Source organism: Rhynchophorus ferrugineus, unplaced genomic scaffold, assembly GCF_030347505.1.
Source record: "Rhynchophorus ferrugineus isolate W39M unplaced genomic scaffold, kcgeb_rfMv2 rfM6, whole genome shotgun sequence".
Lineage (NCBI taxonomy): Eukaryota > Metazoa > Arthropoda > Insecta > Coleoptera > Curculionidae > Rhynchophorus > Rhynchophorus ferrugineus.
Genome location: NW_027472585.1, coordinates 6791540 through 6808649, shown reverse-complemented (window position 1 = coordinate 6808649; position 17110 = coordinate 6791540). Strand labels below are relative to the sequence as shown.

General features: G+C 32.0%; 1 protein-coding gene across 3 annotated transcripts in view; it reads left to right on the top strand.

Annotated features, from left to right (window-relative positions):
* The window catches only part of LOC143198549 (ras-related protein Rap-2a), a 134736-nt gene that overhangs the window by 244 nt on the left and 117382 nt on the right, over positions 1–17110 (top strand). The window lies entirely within an intron of this gene.

Below are 17110 nucleotides of genomic sequence, written 5' to 3'. Positions count from 1 at the left end.
AAGGAATTTTCTTTCTTCCATATTGTTTATGTTATACAATGAACGAATACAATTATTATTTTGTAGTATATAATTGTTTAAAATATCGTAAGAATATTGATAATTTAAACCACAGTATTTTGTGTAAAATATATCTGATGCCTTAGTGTTAACTTTAGGTATGATTTAGATTTGTTTCTGTCGTTTTTAGCTTACCTAACTATTGATTTACTTAACTCGTTACATTCATACTCTCTTACATTCATAGTTAATTCAAGGTTTATATATTTTTGCACTTAATGTACTTGGGGGTAATTTAATAACAATGCACAAAACTTGACCTTGAAACAACTTAATCTTGACCTTGATCTTGAGATTAATTTTTTTGTTATTCGAAACACAGTTTGCTGTGGGCATAGATGCTGCTAATTATTACAACCATAAGATTAGGGTCAGATATGGTCTTCTATATTCGACCTTCTAGATTTTCTCATTGATGACCCATTACATATTTCCAAGACGTAACAGTTCCTAGGTTATTAATGGAAGTCATATATGGTTTATAACTAAAGAATAATGAACAATGTTTACTTTAGCAAAACAATAATTCGCAAAAAATATTGACTCCCGCACCAACAAGCAATTCCACATAGTAAATTAACTTTTATAACAAAACACATTTGTCTTTTAATCTCTTTCAGATATAAATTGCGTATATTGAAGTTCGTGTAACGAATTTTAAGAACGCGAACAATGCCCATTAATCCTTAAGGAAACTTTTCAAAATTAAATAGATACTTCTTAAGCTTTCCTACTATCTCTTTGATTAACTTCTCGCTTAGTTCTCCAGTAACCTCGGACTTTTTGAATGTTCCCAGCGTTTAATTAAAAAATGCACGATATATAAGCTCATTATTTTATAATAAGTTTGTGTCTCAGAGTTTTGGTAACTTCGAAGACCTCCACCTTAATGTTAAAGGTAATGATTATACAAAAATAATTAAGAATATTTTTAATACGACAACATACAGTATTAACGAAAATAAACATTTCGTAATAGTAAGTTTATTCCAGTATTTTCAGTACTAGTATATGTCACTTCGCCTTTATTTTTTTGTTTTAAAAATTATGATGTTGTTTATTTACATCCAGTGGTGACAGGTTAACCGGAAAGTTATTACCGGTTTTTCCGAAAAAATAGAAACATAATCTTCAAGAAAATAGAAAAATGTATTTATTCAAAGTATCTGCCATTTGACTCTATACACTCTGTCCATCTTTCAGGCAATTTATGGATTCCATCCCAAAAAAAAAATGTTTGTCCTTTGAGCAAAACAATTAATCGAGCGATGTTTTAACTCCTTCGAAATTGAGGACGTTCTGCTCGGTAAACGCGTGTCTCGTTGATTCGAAAAGTTGATAATCGAACAGGGCAAGATCTGGAGAGTACTTAACCGGTTTTGCTTTACTCACTTTATCGTGTCTTTGGGCCCATTCTGGACGTTTTTCGAACAATGCATGATTCAAATTGATCCTTTGTTATCAATAGCTCAATCACTATTTACTGTTTCATCGGGTTCAATACTTCGTAATACAGCACGCCACTCTGGTGCCACCAAGCATAGAATATTGTATTGCGACCAAAACGATTTGGCCTTGGAGCTTCGCTAGGTGATGACCATGATGTTTTGCGCTTGGGGTTTTCAAAATAAATCCACTTTTCATCGCCCGTCATTCTTCCACGCAGAAGTGACTTCCCATCATACCTTTGTAGCACTATTTTACAGACGATTTTTCCATTTTCCATTTGCTTATCATTCAATTGTCAGCATAGCTTAGCTGGAAAACAATCTCGACATGTTGAAGAAATGCGAAACTATATTAATAATTGTAGCAGTTTTTCTCAGTAAATTCATTTTTGAACGGAAAATCATCACAATATATTCTAGGAGCTAATATATAAAATATTGATTAATACACACTTTTGGTAGAAACGTTGTGGCAAATCTGCATCCATAAGTGGCAAAAAATATAATTAAATATAATTTAATAATATGTTGAAACATATCTGTGTATTAGTCGATGTATATTTTTTGTTAAGGCAACATTTTCAGTAGTAAACTCATTCGAATTTCATAATTTAGTAGATGTCTTTGAATGAACGATATTTTGATTACCCGATATTTTCCTTGCACAACCATGGGTGATTTTATATATATATATATATATATATATATATATACTGCTACTTAGTAATCTGTTTCTTTGAAACAGTAATCTAATATGTTGTCATAGTTTGATCGATAGATATATCTTTAGCTGGGTTGTGCACATATTGATGCTATTCTCAGTTTCTGCCTGCGAATCTTGATGCTAGATCTGGTATACTATTTCTATTCGAAACGAGAGTATCTTAGACTGCCTACTTCTACCTGCAATTCAACAGCTAACTGGTTAATGTTTTAGTATAGTATGGCTTAATAATTCTTGCTGTATGACTCAATTTCTTCCTTCATTGTTAGCAGATTCATATTTAGGTACACGTATATATGTACTGTGAAATATTGAATAAAATTCTCATCGTTTTACTTTAAAACCTTTCCAGTATTTCGATGAAGTGAAATGACTGTGATTGGTTGTGCCAGATATCCGTATACCATACATCCATACACAGTTCATTATAGTCTTGTAGATGGATATTTTAATGGCGTCTGACAAATGTGATTTGCGTCCCATGAGCCAGTATATACTTCCGAGACTACGCCTGACTTAATTTGGTGCTTTTAAGATGTGTCGGAGTTATATTTTTATTTTCATATATATTTTTTTATAATACATTTATCAAGATAAGATTTTAATAATAGGAAGAAACAGCTTGATATTTTTTTTAATATTGTAGAGTATTGTATTGTACCAGACCTTATCGAATGCTTAGCTAATGTCAAGGAAAGTTGCGCTGCAAAGGTCTAAAAACAGCACGGCGGTTGTACCAGAACGTTATTTACAAATTTAAAAACTATGAACAACTGCCTAACAACTACCTGGAACGGCCCGGAGCCACTTTGTTTTTAAAACACCTAAACCATTCTCTTATTCCGATTTTTAAACTTATTCCGATTTTTAAACGACTGGGTATAAATCCGTTAATCTAGAAACTAAGGGGACGATATCCAATAAATGAATCATATGGCGCTCGTCAATACATCGAATTTCCTACATTATTTTGATTAAATAAAACCATTTATACATAGTTTTATTAAAAATCGATATGTTCCTAACAAGCGAGGAGTAGCAGGGAACATTTTATTACCGCAATTCTACATTTATATAAATAAGATTGGAGATAGACAAGATCGTAAAAAAGTCATCGCTCATCATTTTGTAAGTTTACGATCCAGACTCCATTTGGATAATAAACTGCAAGTGTTCCTTTCGAAGCTATTCATGGAGAACAGCGAGAAAATAAGTTTGCATCTTAGTTTTAACGTGTTGGACATGCCGCAGATTGGAAAAGTTTGTCGAAGGCCCAGGAGATAGGGCAAACAAAAGATTCCACGACAAAACTTGATTAAATGGAAATCTTGTTGTTTCGTAACCATAAAAAAGTCGATCCATAGTTACTGGTTTTTTATGAATCCGTTCTACGGACTAGTGGAATTTATTGCTTTGGAATTTCGGTATAAAATATTCATCCGATATCAGAGTTTTTCATATTTATTTCCGTTATTTACAACGGCGATTTTGTTGCGAATTTTACGCTACAAATAAAGGGTATTATTCATATAATTTATGCATTTGAAGTCAATTAAAGGATCCTTGAATAGTTTAAAAATAATAAGATAATATATTATAATAATTAATTCTCTACTTTTTTTTCCAATTCATCTCACAATAATTTGATATTCTCCGTTTAGTTTTTGCTCTAGGAACTGATCTGATACAACTTTTGTGAACGTTTATGAGATTTTTGATGAGAATGATTGTTAACGTTATTTGATGCCCTAAACTCAGATCAGATTGCGCTTTAGTAGTAAAGTAGAACCAATTTTTTAATATTGGATGCTGATTTGTATTCTCCCAATTTACCTCATAAGCAGCTCTTTTGGTTGCGCAGTCTAGTTGCTCAAACCGTATATACCTGTGTTATTAACAAAACATATCTAAGCCATCAGACCATCATAACCATATCCAGAATACTTATAATACCATATCCTTCTACAATAAGTCAAATGTTTAATGTTCGAACAGGATAATGTCTGCCAGGTTTGCTAGTATAGCTTATAAAAGAATATGCCATATTTGAGAGTAAGTCATCATTATATCTGCATAAAAACTGTTAAATGTATTCCCTTTTCGTAAAAAATAATTGAAAAAATCATTAGTTAACAAAGAGGAACATCCGCTTAACCATACGACTGTTGATTAAGATCTCTTTCTGACTAAGATACATTAACATTATCTTAACAAGAAAATGGTATTTTAGCAGGGATTAATGTTTTTGATAAGGGCCTTGCTCTGAAACGTTTATAAATTACTTTCGGTTCGGTTTTTCCTCTTTGTTCGCAAATTAAATGAATATTCTCTTGTTGCTTGTATTTTATATAAGCTCTTTTGTAGCTGGATCTTAATTATAGATCTATACTACCGTGATAAAAATAGTAAGACTTGACTGAAACGTAAACGGGATATTTTTCAATCGATGATATTATAAGCGGAGAAGATCTAAAAGCTTAACGGGGCTAAATCAGGCAAAGACATAATTACGGAATCATACCAGTAGGAAAATAAAAAGATGTAGAAACGAAATAATCATCATTCCAGTGTCCTGAGAACAATATCTTATGCCTACATAATAATTTTTATTTTTATTTAATTTTTATGAATTAGGTTTAAGTTAAATTATAACGCTTTTCTTGTATACGTTTGTTTAGTTTAGATGGATCTAGATTTTAGGAATATATTTGACATGCGAAATAATTATGAATTGAGACAATATAAAAACCAAGCTTTCTAAGAATTAGTAACGCAGGTTTCTTTGAACTGGGGTCTCTTGAACTAGCTTTCTCAGACATCACCAAGAACCACAGGGAGAAGCTTCAGTGATAAAACCAACGATGCGTTCAGTGTCAAGAATCAATGTCAAGAATCAAGTATAAAAGAACAGTCTTGAATCAAAAAATCAAGTGTTCAGAGTTAAGAGTACAACAAAAAGTCAAGAAACAGTCAAGAATCAAAAATTCAAGTGTTCAGAGACAAAAGTATAAGAAAAACAGTCAACAACAAATGAAGAAAACGACTCAGATTTTCGTCATAGGTCAATTTGCAAGAGGTAAACTCTTCGCTCGAAGAAAACATTCATTCCCTCGTCAGTTACTTCTTCAATTAGTAGTTGGATTCAAGAAATCGGTTTAAGGTAAACCAGACTGTCAACAAAACCAGATATACGTTGTAGTAAGTCAATTCCAAACTGATTTTATAATGTTCTTATACATTTTCCATTTTTCTTCTTTTCTTTTATCGATTTGTTATATTATAATTCGTTCAAGTAATTAAACTCGCCTTCGTGCATTACTTTACTCAAAGAAGGGAGAAAATAACTTGTACTTTATTACAACATCGTTTTCTCCCCTTAACATTCATAAGAAGGAAAATATTTTTTCACCTCTAGCTCTATAATAATTTGATTCCATATTGATATATTTTGGTAATCATGACTTTAAAAAAAAATAAATAAAAATTCATTGATACAAATGGAAATATAAGGCCCAAGTTGTCTTTTAAGGTCGATTTTATTTACTTATATGATAAAAGTTGGTGATGTTGATATTTATTTTCTAATTGTCGATCAATTTTTACACCAACTGATTAATTTGTTTGAAGTATGATTCGTTGTTTGCTGTCTATATTTGTCTATATTTTTATTGCTTATATTTGCAGTGCCTTCTTTAAAGAACTTATAATTTTAAACATCTGGAAAATCGAATAAAATCTTCGAAATTGCTGTAGCAATCTAATGAAAAAGTCTGATCCGAACTATTAACTACTTTTTTTATAATAATAGCATTACAACTTTGCTAAACCTAAGTTCACCCTCTAGCCTAAGACCAGTGCTACGTTTAGATGACACATGCCAACATTTCATGGCAACGTATCGTTTAGATCAACAGTTTAGTTCCAGTGGTTTTAATTAAATAATTCTTGTTATTTTTAGAATACTAGATGTAAATAACGCCTTTTGGAGCTGTTTAGGGGAAATAAACTTGTTTTTCATTGATAAAGGACAATTGATGAAATTTGAATCCTGCACTTCTGAATCAAAAGATGACAGCTGACCAGAGCCTTGCAAAGCGATCCAAAACTCAAATGTCAGCTAGGACGCATATGCACTTAATATTTTGGGATGCGTCTGGTATTGTATTCATTGGCTGTTTTGAGGAAGGCAGAAACTGAATAGGGAATTAAAGATATTCCACTCTAAAGGGTGTCACAAGTCAATGAAAACAATTATGAAGTTGAAACAAATGTGTTTCAATATACATTACCAACTAACGTGTAGCCTAACTCTGGGCCCTAGTGGTTTTTGCCATATGCACACCTCAAATAAAGTACAACAAAAGTTATTATCGAAAATGAAACTCAACAAAGATATTCCTACGACAGAGCAAAAGTTCGACGGTTCAGCGTTGAACTAAAAATATTACAGGAAGAAATATATCTGGAAGAAGGATGACTTATGATTAAAAGTTCTTGTTTTATTATAATAGTTAAGACGGATTATATTGGGTAATGTGTCCGTAGAGGAGGGCACAAATATTCTGAAAGACGAATTTAATTCTCAATTTATCACGTAATCGTGAGTTACAGTAAAATCTATTTATCATTCTCAATGAAAGCTAAAAGAAATTTAAATCGAATTTATAATATAACAAGGCGAATTCCTTCAGCTAGATGGGGGTGAAGCATTACCCGGAATAATCCGCGGAATATACATATTTCGTTCGTGTTTTCTTATTTGTCGAATGAATGAAGGTGATATATATATTTTCGGTGAGGTGTTTGGTGAGTTATTATCCTGGAAGTGAAAGAAAAACGTTTTCATATTCGTTTTGCCGAGGGTAAGAAATAATTAGAAAGTTCTTGGCGCTTTTTAGACACTTTAATATATGTTTGGTATATAGAAATACGCGACGCGGTAGCTGACTTTTTTTATGGTTGAAGAAATTATGGATTCATATTTTCTCCTCCATTCCTTCGTTTTTGGGTTTTGCTACTTTAAATGTCTCTTTGTGTTCTTCCAGTGTATTGTGCAGGATTGGGTTTTTTTATATCACATATTTTATTCAGTGAAATCTGTAGTCTATGAATACAAGGACGCGTTTGAAAAGTAACAGTTTATAGGATATTCCAAGTATAAAGTCACTGTTTTATGCCGTCAAAATGTTTTGCGTTTTGAAAATGAAGACTCCAGATCATAAAATGCTTTTTTGCTCGATCGAATGGCTTTTGAAAACAGCCGGAATGAGACCAATGTTGTTTTTCAGCCAGATAATGCTCGGCCATATGTTTCAAACTCAGTGAAAATAGACTTGGAATATTAAAATGGGACATGCTACCCCCCGCCGTATTCTCCAGGTCTTGCTCCTTGTGATTACTAATTATTCTGACATATAAACTGTGATATGTCTGAGCAGCACTAAAAAATGAGTCGATTCGTGAATAGTCTCAAAAGATACATCGTTTTTTCGAGATGGAATCCATAAATGGCTTGAAAGATGGGAAAATGTAGCGCCTATCGATGAACAGTACTGAATAAAACACATTGCGCCAACTTTTCACAATAAAGATTCAAATTAAATGAATTAGTTTATATGCCTAATAACTGAAAAGTGGTAAAGGGTATCACGTTTTAAATTTATATGAATAAAGTAGTTTCTAAAAAAAATTAGTTAGCATTTTAGCATACATAATGGACTTAACAATCGTTCAGAATATACTAAATAATAAATACGTTATAAAATCTTCAGTGACTTACCGATGCTTTCTCATTCATCTACATTTTATTGTAAATTTTATATAATATATTCTGATACCGAAACCTCATATTGAAATGGATAAAAACGTAATTTATAACGTCGTGAAAGAAAACCTGGATATACGTAAAAGACTATAAATTTAAAATATCGGTAAGTAGCAGATCGGGATGATATATAATCCTGAATAATCTGCGGTATATTTTTTCATTTTGCCTCTTAGAACTAGAAGTAATAAATATCTCTAGAGTTAGCTGTTTCTCATGCTGCATCTGACCACTTTGAATGAAATAATATATATAGCTTATATTGCATGCATTTTATATTTTATTTTAGCTAATAGTTTTTTTTTATGCGAAAGTACAAGTATAGCCACGATTTTTGATACTGTAAATTAATTCTTGAAAAAACAGTAAGTAACCAATCTTAAATAAACATAAAAAATATATAAAGGGTTTTCAGCCATATGGCTGCGAGGAAAGGTTATATCAATATAAAATACTTATAATTATATAAACATGTCGTATAACCGATTTCTAACCATTTGAAGTTCTTATAATCTGATAGTTATTTTCCATATCTTTCAATCAATTAATTTTGGCCTACGTATATATACGTACGTATGTAAAATTCTAAGTTGAATTGGCAACATTGGGTCCTATTGACGTCATAAGTTTAAAGACCTACATTGACCATTTTATATATATATATATATATATATATATATAATATTTAACTAATTTACTCCTTCATCATCGTTATTCCTCAGCTGACTCTCTCTGATAGTTATTTTTATAATTTTGATGCCTTAATACGCTACATATTAATTTTTCCACAATAACCGTAGAGAAACAAAATCTGTTGAAGTTAGTGGATTAACACTTCACTTTATAACTTCAGCCATATATTTCACTTTTTTTTGTTATTACTTGAACTGTTGCTCTAAGGTGATATTGATGAGGTTGAGAGTTAATACAGTAGGTAGAGAAATCATATGTATTATTAATGCAATTTATTATGATTTTGCTTATTTGGTTAAACCTGAGACTGTCGCATTTATTAATACTTTCTCTTGTTGGCATTAAAGACATTACAGTATCTATATTTAGTACATCTTGGTATTCTATTTTAAAATTTTTAGGGACAGTAAATATTCGTTCGACTGATGAGTTAAAAAAACGGCAGTAGCAGTAGTAAGGAGATCACAATTGTTACATTTGAGAACAAGTTTTCTCACACACAGTTTTTTGAGCCTAAATCATTTATCCCAATACCATTGGCCATCAATGTTATTTTCATGAAGTTCAAGCCCATGTTGATCAAAATCCAGTATAGCATAAGCTCCTTACTCGTCATCTAATTCTTGTGCTGTCGCATTTTTATGAAGCACCATAAATCGTTTAAGTACACCAATGATTTAAGATGTAGCTGTTGAGCATCTAGTGGATTTACCGCGGATATGAAAGAAAATAAAGGAATGCTGAAATCAAACATGTCCAAGAAGTTTATATATAGCACTAAGATGCATCTACTATATGGAAGGACAACATTTCCTTATCGAACACTGGCTTGGAACTCAATAAATTTGGCATATCGTTTCTCATCAATGAAATAATCTGTTCTATTGTCTATTAGAAGATGTTTCATGAAGTAATAATTGTGTAATAAAAGTGTGTCTAATAATTGTTAAGTATACCTGTTCCTCTCGATTGGTTTCCTTGCCAGTGTCACTTCTGTATTTATACGAGTATTAGGCATCTACATATTAATTAAAAATGCTGTTTTAACACGCACATAATATTTTGATTTATTTATTTTTCATACGTTTTTCATCTTTTCCTTTTCCGCGATGGCGTCGCCTTCGGCTAGCTGAATTGGAAATCTATTTGGTAATAAGGCTACGGTTTACGACAGAGGAGTTTTTAAAAAGAGAATTGAATTTCTTTCTGACATTTTAATACGTTTCACTAACAATCCAATTACATATTTAAAATGTTTACGTAATGGAAATAGTTTTTTTTATATATTTTTGAACCGTTGTTTTTAGTTCAGGGAATTATTCCTTGAGGGTAGGCTTTATTAAAGTAAACCGAAGAAAACCTAAAGGTTTACTCGCGAGAATAGTCGCGAGTTCGAGTCTCGCTCAGGCATGGTTTTAGCAAATATATATCTTTGATTTTTAGGGTTAAAATGATGTGGCTCGGTGAATGGAGGTAAATCGAAATGAAACAGTGGTGTTTACATAATGTGACCGTTATTTATTGGCAATATAAAAAAATATGAAAATACAAATAAATAAAACGGATGGCAGCGGAGTTACCTGAAGACGAGGCTTGGGCAGTCGATGGTGGCACGTCTTAACCAAACGAGGGTTGAGCACTGAAATACCGAAATACCCTTCAATAATATCCCAGATAAACGTCTCGGGGTTGCCGCCAGCTATTCGTTGTCGGGTTCCAGTTGGCACCCCGCCCGTGTTCAACATCTGGGATTATATTTCTGGGTATTTTGTAGACCGCTGTTCCACGATGTAAAATTCGACATGCTCAAGGTCGCTACAGATTGTTTGTAATTATGATTATCCATTAACAAGAGTGTAAAATCCTATAAAGAGAAATGCCCGGAACTATAATGTCTGTAACCGGACTGCTAAGTTGTTATCTGGTTACTCTCCAGGCTTTTTGGTCGGCGATGTTTTCCACTCACAGGTTCATTCTGATAATGAACATCTTGATAATTCATCTCCCTCCACCCAATCATATCTTAACTCGTTTTTTTACCTGTCGTTAAAGTAATATGTTACTTTATACATTTAGAATTGTAATACTCACAAATTTTATGAGTGCATTTGGGTGCGAAGAGCTAATGAAAACAATGCTGAAGAGAGTGTCACATCGTATTTAAAATAACTGATGAAACAAGTTATTAACGAGCATCAACTAGAAGATTGGTGACTGTGTGTTCTGGACAACGTATGGTCAATTAAACTAACCCTGGTAGGAGTAAATATGTTGTGATGTCGATACTACAGAGCTTTAGAATGGCAGAGAAATTTAGAAATGAAAAGACATGCTAACTATATTAGATCTTGAAATCGTTTGAAAATGCATGTATTCACAGCTTGTTTACAGTTTCTTTCCATTTAGTAATAAATCAATTAATCTATTCATTGTTTCCCAATTATTTAATTGTTCTTTTTAATTCACCATCATATATTAGACCTATACATTAATTTTATCTTTATTTTTTAACGTGAAGCTTTATTGTGAAAAAATCGATTTGAGAAAATCGAAAGATGTGAAGTGTTGCTGAGAGAGGTGTGGCTCATATGTCGGAACAAGTAGTAATCACAAGAAGTAAGGTCTGCGGGTCGGGTAGTATGTCCACCGGTCTTGAAACATGTGATCGAGCGTTGTCATGCTGAGGAATAACATTGTGGTGTCTTCTGTTGCATTTCGGCCGTTTTTCACGCTGTGATTGTTTCAAACGCTTTAATAGTAATCAATCCTTATTGAGTGTCAGTTTCATTAGGTTTTAGCAGCTCATAGTGTACCATACCAAGCCCATTTCACCAAGTACAATGAATTAGCTTAGAGCCATGGATCCAAGCTAATTCCCACGTTCGATTATTGTAAAGGATCCACATTTCATCACCAGTAACAATACGATGCAGAAAATCTTTCCGATTTTACATGATACTGAAGCAGCTATTTCTAGTGCTTAAGCTAGTGTCTCTTAGCTTCAATTGATACGGTATAAAATATTCAAGCTTTTTGAGTATTGCCAAGTTCAAGCAATCGAAAATCATTTTTTATGTCACTCCCAAGAATTCTGTATATTCTTTTTGCGTTTCATACGGATTATCATCGAGAAACAGCCTTAATATCCTCACCAATCCAAATTTTTTGACTGCCCAGAATACTCTGTGACTTTGGTGTCAAAACCACCACTTTTAAAAGGTCTAAACTATTATGTACATAAAATACATAAAAAATAAACTTTTTACCATTTATTAAAATTGATATGAGATTATCAACGTATATTATCTAAGTATAATTCATTATATAATAGTGTCCTAGTGTGATAAAAAAAGGGACAAGAACAGAAATTGTTTTGGGGTAAACTTTTTCCATTTATAGGCGACGGTTTTTTCGGGGGCGTTTTTACTTCGGTAGATGTGAAATTTTTCACGGGCGTACTTTTTCAACCTTATCTCAACCTAGAAGGGATGAATAATGACGAAAATATGAAGGGCGAAATTTAATTTCATTTCAGCTTTTGCGAAGCGAAATTTATTGTGGAAATTTCAATTTTCCCTTTATGTAAATCTATGTATTTATATTCAGATTTAAGATATGTGAAGTTTCGGAGCGAAATTATAGAGCTTCATAGAAAGTTAGCTTATAAAATAAATATCGATTTTATTATTATTTATTATACTAATCTAGTAAATTAACACTAATAAGGTATTTGTTCTTATACTAATTTGCTATGATTTTAAAATTACAAAGTGCTTATTCTACGATAGACTGTTTGGGCTTAACATCTATCTCACTATGTTTAATGTATACTCAGTTTAATTATCATCTTCACCTTCTAGTAGTAGACTAAGGAACTTATCATCAAAGTGATTATAGAGTCTATGGTCATGTTTTTGGCCATAGTCCTTCATAATCTTATCGAGAGTTTCTATCTTCAGGTCTGTATACAGATTGTCATTAGGAATGTATCATGAAGCATCAACAATATCTCGCCGTAATTTGTCTTGGAATATTTATATAATATTTCTATAGTTCTCGCCGGTACAACCCTAGAGTTGAACACCATAAATCTACACTGGTTTCAAGACTTGTTGGTGAAGTAAAATTTTATTATATACTGACAGAATGATATGATGTACACCTTCAGTTGATGTCTTTAGAGTGCCTGCTATTTCATTCAATTTTAATTTAAGGTCATTCAGAATCATTTTGTGATTTTTTTAAATGTTTTCGTCGGTAACAATCTCTTTTGGGAGTCCACTGCGTTCATCGTCTTCGGTGATCATTTTAGCACGTCTAAACTTAGCATACACATTCTTGAGGGTTGATTTTCCTGGAGCAGTGTCCGGAAACTCCGCATAAAGCCAAGTTTTTATTTCAACTGTATTTTTCCCTTCAAAAATCAATGTTTTATAAATACGTGAAATTCCTTTTTATCAATTTTTTCACAATAACAATAGTTTTTTTACTCAAAATGCTATAATTCACAAACTAATGATCCGACAGCTGTCAAATTTATACATGCATCTTTTGAGGCTTATTGCTAACTAAAAAATATATGGATTTAGTTTTAGTAGCGCTATCTATGTGTCAGATCGGGGACTGTTCAATTGACCTGTTATAACCAATGATTAGGGTTGCCATGTCATCTGCAAATGTAGCAACAATATGTTCATTTGAGTGTAGGTAAGTTCTCAAGGTACATCAGATAAATTACTCATCCCAATACACTTGCCTATGGCACACCAGATTATAATTTCCACAAGTTAGAATGGGCATCATATTGTTTGCTTCTGAGGCATCGGGTAGTTATACAATTCTCTGACTCTAAAATTTAATATTGGTTAGGTAGTAGCATTTTAATCATATGTTTTAAACCCTCATTCCAAATTTTGCAAAGCTTGAGCAACGTCTAACTATAATGCAGAAGAAATTGTATTTTCTTCTAGTTATTTTTATATGCTATTAGTAATTCTGTAAATCCGACCGATCGTGGATTTTTGTTCACTGAAATCAATTTGATGATTTTTTGTGGTTTTTACGGTTTTATGCTTTTCATCAGAAGTTTTGCAAATTATTTGGTTATTATCGTCAATAGTAATATTGGTCAGTATGACGTTGTTTTAAGGGGTAACTTTCCTTGTTTGGGTATCATATTACTTCAGCCAGTTTCCACAGTTAAATGTGTTTCTGATATCAGACACACATTTATCTTAACTATATTAAACATTGCTTGAAGCTATTATCGATTGCTAGGAAATCAATTTGCATTCTATGTTATGACTTTGAGTGTGTTATTTATTTAAAGTGTTTTTTCATTTTTAATTGGGAAGGAACTTTTTTTCTTAGAACTTCTTTCAAATTTTTTAATTCTTTAATTCATATTCAATGACGAATTATACATTTGGGTAATTTTGTTAAGTATAAGTTGTAACCTTTGACTATAGTTGTATTCCTGGGATTTTATTTGACTATTTAGCCCTATCGTAAAATAAATATGATATGTTATAAATGTGATTCAATTAACAGCATGTATAGAACTTCTATTAATTGAAATTCCACCGTAATACTATTTTTATATTTATGGTATTTTGATATCAGTAGACGCGCAAGGCGGACCAGGTAGATGTCAGGTACGATCACAAAAGAGATCACACCATTATGTATTAAGGTTATAAATCATTTGTAAACACGTTCATAATCGCTTGTATAGCCATTGAACCAAATAACAAAAATCATTCGAGGAAAATCGAATTTTGTTTACTGGCCAACTGTGATTCCAGAAATAGGTGCATTGTGGCGCAAATAACTTTATCGGGTAAACCGACGCCGAAAACAAATGATAAAAGTGCGCATTTTTGTTTCCGGGAAAACGAGCATACTGCTGCGCGACACAGATAAGCAGGAAGCGACCGAAAAAAAACCCGTAAGCTCGGAAACAGAAATGGTAAATATGAGTTAAATAACTGGGTCACATTATCAAAAAATATGAGATTGTTTTTCCTTCTGGGCACTGGCATTCCTTGGTAGAAAGAATTTTGTTTCGCATTCATATATTTCAGCGACTCTCTAGAAAATTTCACGCATTCACCATTTCATCCTCATCGACTTTGCGCCTTGATACACTAATGGAGCTTATCCGGATTTGAATTTGGTACGTTGCCAGTTCTTGCAAATTATAGGCATATTTGAAGAATATAATATAAATAGAATATATTATGTTGAATTCCCAAATTAATCTAATATTCATCTATTTTTCGTCTCTAATAATATAAAAATGTAATATGAAGAACATTTTAAAATAATTTTAAACGCGTAAAAGACAAAATAAAACAATATGCCATTATTTATCATTATATAAACATTACAGTAACAAACCAAAGTTATGGTTCTTGTAAATAATATATAATATATATTTTGGAATTCACAAAACTAAGTTTATTGGTACAATGGTTATCTCTGAAGTTATATGATGAATGAACTATGATTTTGATGTGATATGGTGATATAAAGGACATGAAGGCATATTTACCTGTATTTTTACTTTCGCAGGGTCGACTGTGCTTAAAACATAATATAAATAAACAAAAATTGAATAGATAACCACTTGAATATCAGCATGTCTCTTCAGATTAGTGCCTTATTTATCCATTACTGTCTAATATTTATAATCAAAACATGTACAACAGTACCAAATCAAATAAACTATGAACAACAACATTCTTAATCTTTCAAAACAGAGCTCTTACCAGAGCCAAGTTCCTTGGAATACCATGGAATAATGATCCATATCCTCCGCAAATTATTCGTCAAAATTTGCCAGTACCTACTACAATATTTGAAACTTTTTCGATCGTTTGCAGATAACTTAAATATTCGAATCCACATAGATTGTTAGTTTGTTTTTAAAAATTAAAAAATGTGAAGTATTAGAATACTTAAGGGCTAATTTGAAAAAAAAACTATTATAAAATAAAATTGACCGGAATAACAATAGCATTATTAAAGTAGCTGCAGGATTTCGAGGTAGAAATTGGAATGGTTAGAAGGACCCGCCTATAGAGCCATAAAAGTGATTTATAGGATCTAAAAACTACACTTAGAAGGCAATTGAAAACATTATAAAGGGCATTCGTTCAAATAATTTACAGTTTGCGTTTTATTACCGAAATATTTTTCTCCTTTATATTTTAGTAGGTTGGAGAAAATATAATAAAAAGATACAAAAAGGAAAAAGATATTTTGTAATTAAACAATTCACCTAATAAATCGAAAAATACTTTAAGATTAATAGTCATATGAAGTACTTATTAGTTTGTGAGGTATATGGACATTAAAATCGGGGTATCTTTGCAACATCTTATTTTCTAGATCTATAATGGAAAGTAATTTTTTTGAGATTTATGAAGACAAAAATAAAAAAAATGGTTAAAATAAAGCAAACAAAGAATAAATAAGCGTAAAAGACGTAAAATAAAAAGAAAACCTGGTAATGGAAAAAGAGCTGGTAATTATTGAAGAATTTTTTTGCGTTAAGAGATATAATAAATGTAGTGACAGAACAGCCAGGCAGAACTTATATATAGCTATTAGCTATATATGAGCAATGTCAGCACCCAATTCAATCAATATAAAACTGAGAAATATCCTGAACATCTTTTCATATTCTTGGACGGTTTCAAAAGCAATGACTACTTGGGGGCAGCATTTACATTGATGATGTCGGAAGGACACTTCAGGCTCCCCGTTTCATCGAGTATATTGACGACTGAACTGTTTGCCATGTATAGGGATGAGTACAAGATGTGCAAGAGTGTAAGACAAACGAATAGTTATCGCCTGCGATTCAATGAACACCTAATCATCCTCTACACCCGCTAGGAGTGCTTATCCCTGAACTATCCTCTAAATTGGAAAGGAGCGGAAAAACTATGACCTTCATGTGGCTCCCTTCTCACTCTGAGATCATTAAAAATGAAAGAACGGATTACTTAGCTAAGAAGAATGGGGATCACTTACGAAAAAATTCCTCTTCTGGAGTAGATATATGAAACACCACTCTACTAGGATCTTTATCAACTCAGATGGGATCTGATTTGAAATGAATGAGAAAACAACATAATTTGGGAAGTTAAAAAAGAATGTTATCAGGCCTTAACACCACTACCGTCAGAAGGCGCAATCATGTGCACGTATATGTAGTATCATGCATGTTCGTTTACAATTTTTTTATTTTGTATCCTTATCACTGTCATGCGTTGTGCGACCATTGTACTGCAGCATTCATATATTCAAGCATCTGCGTGCTTTTACATATTTTACTAATATATTTTTATTAAT